Raw genomic sequence first — 9,247 nt, forward strand, 5'->3', positions numbered from 1 at the left:
TAGCTGCGATCCAATCGTGCTCTGTCGTCGATGATGAGTTACCTTGATTGACTGTTTCCTTAATATCCTTCAATAACTCGCAGCCTGCTCACGCGGATTATCATCGTCAATCATTGTTCCGTGACTTGTCGACGGCTTATCGGTTTGCTTGTTCGCGTTTTGATTCAATTGGCGAATGGGCCTTTCCTTTGTTAGAGTCCCGGCTAGATTGTCTAGCATCCGGATAAGAGCAGCTTTCCTTCCTATCATACGGCTGCTTCGAGTGCGATAATACTGCAACACGGATATTATCGGAGCTTTATCGCAGATATCGGCGAACCCGTCTCGTCTTATTTGCTGATATTGCTAAAAAAACTATACTCTTACATCTAACTTATGAAAAAGCTATGAAAAGATCAACTCTAGTACAATCACATTATTAGCTTTATACAATTGAAGACAACTGTTCGATATTCCGCATTAATCAATTATATTATTCAAGAAATAGTTACATATAATTTAAAACAATGTCATTAATTCTATTTCATCTTTTGTTTATTTTATTTCTAGAATATGGAGCGTTATAATCTATGCAATTAAGAAATTTCACAAGAGAATGTAATTTTGAGCCAATTTTCGCGCGGAAAATCGTAATAAAGTAGTTTTGGTTTTGTTTTGATAAACAATATATCATAACGAATTACTAGTATAATGCCTAACGCGTCGATAGAATTATTGAGCGATAGAATATGAATTATATTCAGAGAAGCAGCAATTCCATAAAACGATTTTTTGGATATATCTTAGGCTTCGAACGATGAGTAATATATCGATGTCTCTACAATACGTTTTTTAGTTTCGAAGATGAGAAGAAACAGCGCACTTGAGTGTCCTCTGAACATTACTGGTCTCTCGAGGTCCGGGAGTCCGTTTTTTCGGCCAGCAAGTAGGACGAACTTCTAAATCTGCCGGCAGAACTTTGCGATACGTCACTGACTGCTTCGTGTATAGATTCGTTGAGTTTCTCCGGCCTTAATACATTTAATATTCTGCATTATCATACCTGCCATGACTCGTAGCTGCATTCCCGTCGTGAGATACTTCACTGGTCTCATTGATTCATCACTGTCGTCGGATATCGTAACATTGTCATTTCCTTAATATCCTTCAATAACCTCGCAGCCTGCTCACGCGGATTATCATCGTCAATCATTTGTTCCGTGACTTGTCGACGGCTTATCGGTTTGCTTGTTCGCGTTTTGATTCAATTGGCGAATGGATTTTCCTTTGTTAGACGACGTTTCTTTGTTAGAGGGCCGGCTAGATTGTCTAGCATCCGGATAAGAGCAGCTTTCCTTCCTATCATACGGCTGCTTCGAGTGCGATAATACTGCAACACGGATATTATCGGAGCTTTATCGCAGATATCGGTGAACCCGTCTCGTCTATTTGCTGATATTGCTAAAAAAAAACTATACTCTTACATCTACTTATGAAAAAAGCTATGAAAAGATCAACTCTAGTACAATCACATTTATTAGCTTATACAATTGAAGACAACTGTTCGATATTCCGCATTAATCAATATATTTATTCAAGAAATAGTTACATATAATTTAAAACAATGTCATTAATTCTATTTCATCTTTTGTTTATTTTATTTTTCTAGAATATGGAGCGTTATAATCTATGCAATTAAGAAATTTCAAGAGAATGTAATTCTGAGCCAATTTTCGCGCGGAAAATCGTAATAAGTAGTTTTGGTTTTGATAACAATATATCATAACGAATTACTACGTATTAATGCCTAACGCGTCGATAGAATTATTGCGCGATAGAATATGAATTATTATTCAGAGAAGCGCAATTTCCATAAAACGATTTTAGGATAATCTCTTAGGCTCGAACGATGAGTAATATATTATCGATGTCTCTACAATACCTTTTTTTAGTTTCGAAGATTGAGAAGAAACAGCGCCACTTGATGTCCTCTGAACATTACTGGTCTCTCGAGGTCCGGGAGTCCGTTTTTTCGGCCAGCAAGTAGGACGAACTTCTAAATCTGCCGGCAGAACTTTGCGATACGTCACGGACTGCTTCGTGTATAGATTCGTTGAGTTTTCTCCGGCCTTAATACATTTAATATTCTGCATTTATCATACCTGCCATGACTCGTAGCTGCATTCCCGTCGTGAGATACTTCACTGGTCTCATTTGATTCATCACTGTCGTCGGATATCGTAACATTGTCATTTTCCTTAATATCCTTCAATAACCTCGCAGCCTGCTCACGCGGATTATCATCGTCAATCATTGTTCCGTGACTTGTCGACGGCTTATCGGTTGCTTGTTCGCGTTTTGATTCAATTGGCGAATGGACTTTCCTTTGTTAGACGACGTTTCTTTGTAGAGTCCCGGCTAGATTGTCTAGCATCCGGATAAGAGCAGCTTTCCTTCCTATCATACGGCTGCTTCGAGTGCGATAGTTCTGCAACACAGATATTATCGGAGCTTTATCACAGATATCGGCGAACCCATCTCGTCTTATTTGCTGATATTGGTAAAGAAATTACTCTTACATCTAACTTATGAAAAAAGCTATGAAAAGATCAACTTGAGTACAATCATATTTATTAGCTTTATACAATTGAAGACAATTGTTCGATATTCCGCGTTAATCAATATATTTATTCAGAAAATAGTTACATATAATTTAAAACAATGTCATTAATTCTATTTCATCTTTTATTTTATTCTAGAATATGGAGCGTATTAATCTAGCAATTAAGAAATTTCAAGAGACTGTAATTCTGAGAATTGCAGTGGAAACCTATGAATAATCTTGGTATCTTAATGTGGAAACTTATGAACACTCTTAATATATTTTTCTTATCCGTAGCGTAATTTCCATAAAACACGATACGTTTTAATTTTAATGATATATATTTTATAATCAAAACGTGATAAATTATATACAAAATCACGATGTGCCTGGCCATATCCATTTTTGTACCAACCATGTATTTTACCATACATATATATTTTTACAATAAAATAAAAACAGTTTGTTTTTTACATAGTCGATTGCGTTACACAATTTTTCGTTTTTATAGATTGTATTTTTAAAAAAATCTGATTACTGCACCGCGTATTACGTGACGTTAAAGTAAAAAACAAAAAATACGGTCAAAGGCAAAAGGAAAAATCTATAGTAAGGACATTTCGAATATTCAACGCAAGGGAACTGAATAACGTCAGGAAGGTACGTGATACCCAAACTCCAGGGCCTCATAAAACATTGAGGCTTTCTCTAAAACGTATAGCGTGAATCGAAGCACCCAAGAGTATCGAGAATTAAATTAATAGCGGATCGCGGATCAATAGTTGGCGCAAAAATGCTGAAGATTATTATCCGGATTCTCAATATCATAGCGTTCTGGTAACGTAGCAGTCGTTTCCCAGAGGAAACATCCTAGCTGGATTGTAATCACGTCAACACTATTCATATTCACACTGTGGTTTCGAATGTCTGTTTATTGTATTCGTATTATTTTTACAAAGCCCGTTTACTGGTAAGATGCACAGTAATGCGCTCGCGTTTATTATTCGGATATAGTATGTTCGCGTACTCGGTCACGACAACGTCTTGAGGATGTGCCCCAGGTCGATCCGATTGCTGCATGTAATGACGCGTAAGACACACGCACACGTCGCGACAATGCGTCGATGTCGACTCGGGATCACGATAACATCTCGAAATTTTGTGTGTTGCCGGCCATCTGCAGATCAAATAAACCGCGCATCTGCGTCGGAAACGTCGAGAAAAACAGATCGCAGGGATCAAAGGAGGGCCGCGAATCGCGAAGATAATTGTTTCCGTCGCGGCTGAGACCGCCGAAAGGACGCTATGTAAACAAATTTTATTTGTCAAAGGGCCGGTCTCACAGTCTCCGATTAAACTCACTCTGCATCTCTTTCTAACATCCCCCTAGAAAGAGACGAAGAGTGAGTTTAATCGGAGAATCACGTTAATCGGAGACTGAGACCGGCCCAAAGAGCACGATTAATATGAAGCGCTATACGCAACACTAGCAGTCTACAGTTTCCTCTAATTGTGGATTAACCTATGTACTCCTGTTTCCCGATTGATTTACATCGCATTAATTTGAATATAATTGAATAAACTCAGATCAATTCAGGAAAGTAAACATTTTTGAATGTACTCACTGACGTTATCCTTCCGCGACGAATCTATGCAATGGATGGTGCATCCTTTGGTGCATTCCTTATTGGGATTATCTATCGAATAGGACCATCCCTTGGACCATCCCTTTGCACCTTTATCCAAAGTTCCGGGTACTTTGAAGAATAAAACATTGTTCTTGACGTACAGCGGTGGCTGATAGCTTGTTTTGTTATGAATTTATAATTAAATTATCTTTTAAATATTTTTCTATTTCCCTTAATTTAAGTTGTCTGTTAGGCGCCGAGGCGATCGCCTTGATGATGGGTTTATCATACAGAAACCGCTCCGTGATTCCCGCGGTATGTTCTTGTGCTGTCATCACAGTGCTTCTTCTTCTTGTTAAAACGTTAAAACGTGTCGTCCGTGTCTACGCGCGAAACACGTCCGAACTAGTCCGCGTACGTTGCACGAATAGCACAGCACACGCGAATAAAAGCAACAACGCAGTCGAAGCTAATCGAGATTACTGAAGGCTGCAATTTCACGCGCGGTTATCATGCAACAATGCCGTCGATCGTTCTGGTGTGTACATACGTCAACGCCGACAGGCCGCTACTGCCGCTACTATGGTGCCTGGTGCCGCTGCCGACGGCACCAATCCCCACCACTCGCGTAGACCGAGCGACAAGCGTCACTCTGTGTGCGTAGTGGAGGGGGAAGTTCGCTGGCTTGCGCGGGCTCGAGCTCGAAATCGTACTATGGCCGGTATTCATAGTTAGTTCTTATTTTAAGATCGTCTTAAGTAATTTAAGATGCTAATACGGCTTTGTTATTGGTTAATGGCATCTTAAGATTGTACTTAAGACGGACTTAAATATAAGCTTCGACTATGGCTGCGGTCCACTTGACGCTCCAAATGCTTTGAAGCATTCCTCTTCTCTTTTCTTTCAATGAAGAAAGAAGGAGAAGAAAAACGCTCCAAAGCATTTGTAGCGTCAAGTGGACCGCAACCTATGAATACCGACCTATGCCTACAAGCGATTCGTTGCCCGGCCGACGACGCCGGCGGCCGGGACGACGCACGGGCCGTTGCGCGTACTGGCGGAACACTGGAACACATCGGCGAGAGCGGTGCTTCAAGGCGGGCCGCGTCAAACTTTTAATTTCACACATCTTCAATTTTATCAGAGTTTGTTGTTTAAAACAATGTAGACATTGTCTAATATTTAAATTAGTTATGTAGGAAGATATAAGAAGCTCTGGGTTTTATCCCCTATATCGGAGATAAAACTGTACATTATCGATTCTTGTCTTCTCTCGTCTCGCCGTGCTTATCTCTGCGTTCTGTATATAGAATTGTAACATTCTGTCGCGAAGAATTTACGACCTCGCGATGTTCCTGATCTGAAATCGTGCAAATGTGTCGCGTTTACCTTGAGCGTTTCGATTTTCATGAGAAAGAGAAACAATATTCAAGACATTTATTTCCTTGAGAAAATAATATAATTAATTGGAAAAGAACGTGTCGCAAAAAAAGTTCTTTCCATCCATTTTCCACGAACAATGATTCTGCAAAACCGTGTAAATTCATACAAATCAATTTCTTGAAGATAATTTATTCAAAAAAATATATAAGATGCTCGAGATAAATGGATCAAATGTATATTATTGCGGCAGTCGTCCAAGACGACGTGATCGTCTACATCTACGTCATCTACACGTAGACGCGGCTACACGTAAAGGAGGGTCCACATTATCGAGCAAAACCGCGAGCCGAACTTCGCCGCGAACCGATCATGCGTCCACATTATCGAGCCGAACTTTGTCGGCTCGACAATGTCGGTTCGCGGCGAAGTTCGGCTCGCGGTTCTGCTCGATAATGTGGACCCTCCTTAACGTTTGCGTTTGTCTTGCGTTCGCAGACCGGGACAACGGCTTTGGTTCTTCGCCGCCCAAGGCGGATACATGGACATCGCGGGTCTGCTTTAGAACACGGCGCGATCGTGGATTTCGTGCAGCATAGTAAAAGAGTATGCTGAAATGTCCGTTATTATTGAAATAAATTATTCATTTCTGTATATCTGATTGAAATAAAGGAACAATTTTTGAGATATCTGTTTTTTTTCCCACAAAGTTTATTATTTCTTAATTTGTTGTAAGAATTTGATCTGTGTTTACCTTAAACAATATCGGAATATTAATGTATTATTTTAATTTCTACACACAAACGCGAACTTTCATATAACCCGCATATGCGCGCATTTTCTACAGTAAACGTTACGTATGCTATAGATAAGTGCGCGCATATGCGCGTTACGGACCCCGGGGTTAGTGTCGTCAAAATCGTCCATTTATTCGATCAGGCTACCAGAAAAGCATGTTCGGCAAGGAGGTTACGGGGGAGGTATTTTACCAATTCACTTGTTACCATTCACGTCAATGCATTACCGACTTCCAGCTGTCGATCACAGATGGCGCTAGTGCGGTAATGCCGCGCGCCCGCGCTCCGAATACCTCCGTGAACAACCTCCTCGCTATCGTGCGCTCCTAATAATTGAGAAGAATTTTTCGGACATTTCCGAACATGTGAAATCGAATTCTCACCTAACCTCTCATCTGAATAAATTCTTGTGACAATTATTATGATCCTTCGAGTATTTCTACACGCAAAATCAAATTGTCGCTATTGTTTAATTATAATCTGGGATTAAAACGTTTAATTTATTTGATTATTAACATATTTTTTTAATTATGTTCGTTTAAATAATTCACGCATACGTAAAATGTCACGTACTTATTTGGTACTTTGGATTAAGATAATAAATTGAGATGATTTATTACTGCATTTAATTCTTCGGAAAAGCGAGATGTACATGAAATTATTTTGTTAAATAATTAAATAGTTATAATATAAATGTTGCAACTACTCTGTTTTGCTGACGAAAGAGTCAGATCTTTGGAATTATGCAAAGTCATCTTTCTCATCAATTTAAGTTTAAATTAACAAATTTCTAGCATTGTTTAAGCATCGAAATTGTTTCCAAAATTTATATATAAATTATCAAGCAGGAAATATTATTAAAAGAGGGAAATCTTTCAAGAATTAATGCGTGCTTTTGAAATTGATATGATGCAGAGATCCGCAAGTTTTCGTTGAATAGAATTATATAGCAACATTTTGTTATTGTTTATTGTCGAATTAGTCGCAGAAATGCATAAGAAGCATTAACAAATTGCAAACATTTTTAAAAGAAAGAGATATCTCGATGAGAATCTTATTGCCATTATTCGAGTCGAATTCACAGATCCGCGTTCTCGTTAAAGCGAATTATGTAACAACATTTTAGCATTATTTATCATTAAATCTCATAATTAGTGAGAAAAATAATTATAAAATGATTAATATATTCTACTAGCCTAGAATCAGTAGAAAATCAATATAGAAAATGCTATTCATAAAAATGACGGTGTCAAATTGTAAGGCAGAGTCAAAGCCTACAGTCAAAGGGCAGAGAGCAGTTTGTTTCGCAAGTAGATTACTTCAGAATAAGCTATCTTAGGATTTTCAACTGTTATCGTTTCAATCTCTTTATTTCAATGAAGAAAAAAAGAAGAAGGACGCTTCTCAAAGCAATTGTAGCATCAAAAATGAACTGCAACCACAAACGTATAAGACATGTCTTATAAACCACAGCACCGCTCTGGTATCATTGATTTGATGTCCATTGCCAGCATATCCCCTTCACACATGCTGTTCTGTCTGCAGCATAACATCACCATAGTCCTCGCTGATATCTACTTCCTCTTGTCCAATATACATTCTGCTAAAAAAAAAGCATGCTGCGTGCACACAAAGTCGATCGAGTATCCTTTTATGCGAAATATTCGTTGTTATCGGAAATAAATTAAGCTACTATCGGCAAAGCACTTCAAAATTGCGAAGAAAGAGCCATGATGGCAAAGAAAGGATAAGGACAGCAAAGTATACTGATGCATACGCTTAATTTTAAGTCAAATTTCCGTCGAATCGACCATTGATAGACGCGCGAATAAAGCATACGCATTAAGAGCCAACAATTACTTCTTTAATTACGAGATTAGTGTGCATAATGTGCGTTTTTTTAAACTATTAATTAATTCGCAAGAGAGATCTTTGGCTCCACTCGAGATGTACCGAATATGCATTTTCCGTGTCCGTCGTGTAATTTTTATTAATATTTATTTATACAAAATTGCCATTGGATAATTATGTTAATTACCAAAGAGGAAATGTATATTCCAAAACCAGATCAATTTGTTTAATCGCAGCCAGATTGATTCGGCTTTTCGATTCTACGAGAATTATTTGCCATTTCTACGTAACAGAAATATTACCTCAGTCATCGTTGTCTCTTTTGCAATTTCTTTTATTATTAAATGTTTTCTTTTTTCATCCATTTCCTCATACCTATACAGTTGTCTGTTGGGTTGTATCAATTAACTGTGTAAATTAATAGTAGCAAATTGCCGTTTACTATTTTATTTTCACGTTTTAGCACGTAGGTGTATAAGTAATGTTTGTCATATTTCTAACTACAGATAATAATTACAGGCGCCCTGCGATGGGTAAAACGGGTCTGTCGTATTACCTTCAATGCGTTAATACTTAAAAAAACGTTAAATATCGGAAAACGTAGAAAACTTCGTCTTTACAATAAAATATCAACAATTCACATATCGCCATCAATAGTAACAATCACAAAGACCACTTGACTTTTCCATTAAAATGCGAAACAAAGATACGATGAATCCGACAAAGATAATACTCTCTAAATAAATAATATCTCGCATCCTAATACATTAAAATATGGCCCTATATTTAGTAAAAATCATTAAAAATATTTTAGGATCGTTATGAAACGACTAATTGTTGTAATACGACAGACCAGCTCGGATCTATATGTTGTGTGATATAAACAAAATCCACTTCGCATTTAAGCTATAATAGATGTCGTTAAACAAATTTTAATATTTTTAATAAAATCGAGAATATCCTATGAAACATACCCATACAATTGAACGTACTTCTTCCATTTACTTACT

At 37.8% G+C, this 9,247-nt stretch overlaps 1 long non-coding RNA gene across 2 annotated transcripts; it reads right to left on the bottom strand.

Annotated features, from left to right (window-relative positions):
* Window positions 1-867: 867 nt before the first annotated feature.
* On the bottom strand, window positions 868-4,522 carry LOC139819249 (uncharacterized). Of its 2 annotated transcripts, XR_011733647.1 has the most exons (5): window positions 4,207-4,522; window positions 2,142-2,467; window positions 1,922-2,053; window positions 1,043-1,369; window positions 868-956 (listed from the first exon to the last, which is right to left on the bottom strand). It is a non-coding gene; the product is annotated as an uncharacterized lncRNA (long non-coding RNA). The 2 variants fall into 2 exon arrangements; XR_011733646.1 differs by having other exon boundaries at window positions 878-1,369.
* Between the last annotated feature and the right edge of the window lie 4,725 nt (window positions 4,523-9,247).

Source organism: Temnothorax longispinosus, chromosome 9, assembly GCF_030848805.1.
Source record: "Temnothorax longispinosus isolate EJ_2023e chromosome 9, Tlon_JGU_v1, whole genome shotgun sequence".
Classification (NCBI taxonomy): Eukaryota; Metazoa; Arthropoda; class Insecta; order Hymenoptera; family Formicidae; genus Temnothorax; species Temnothorax longispinosus.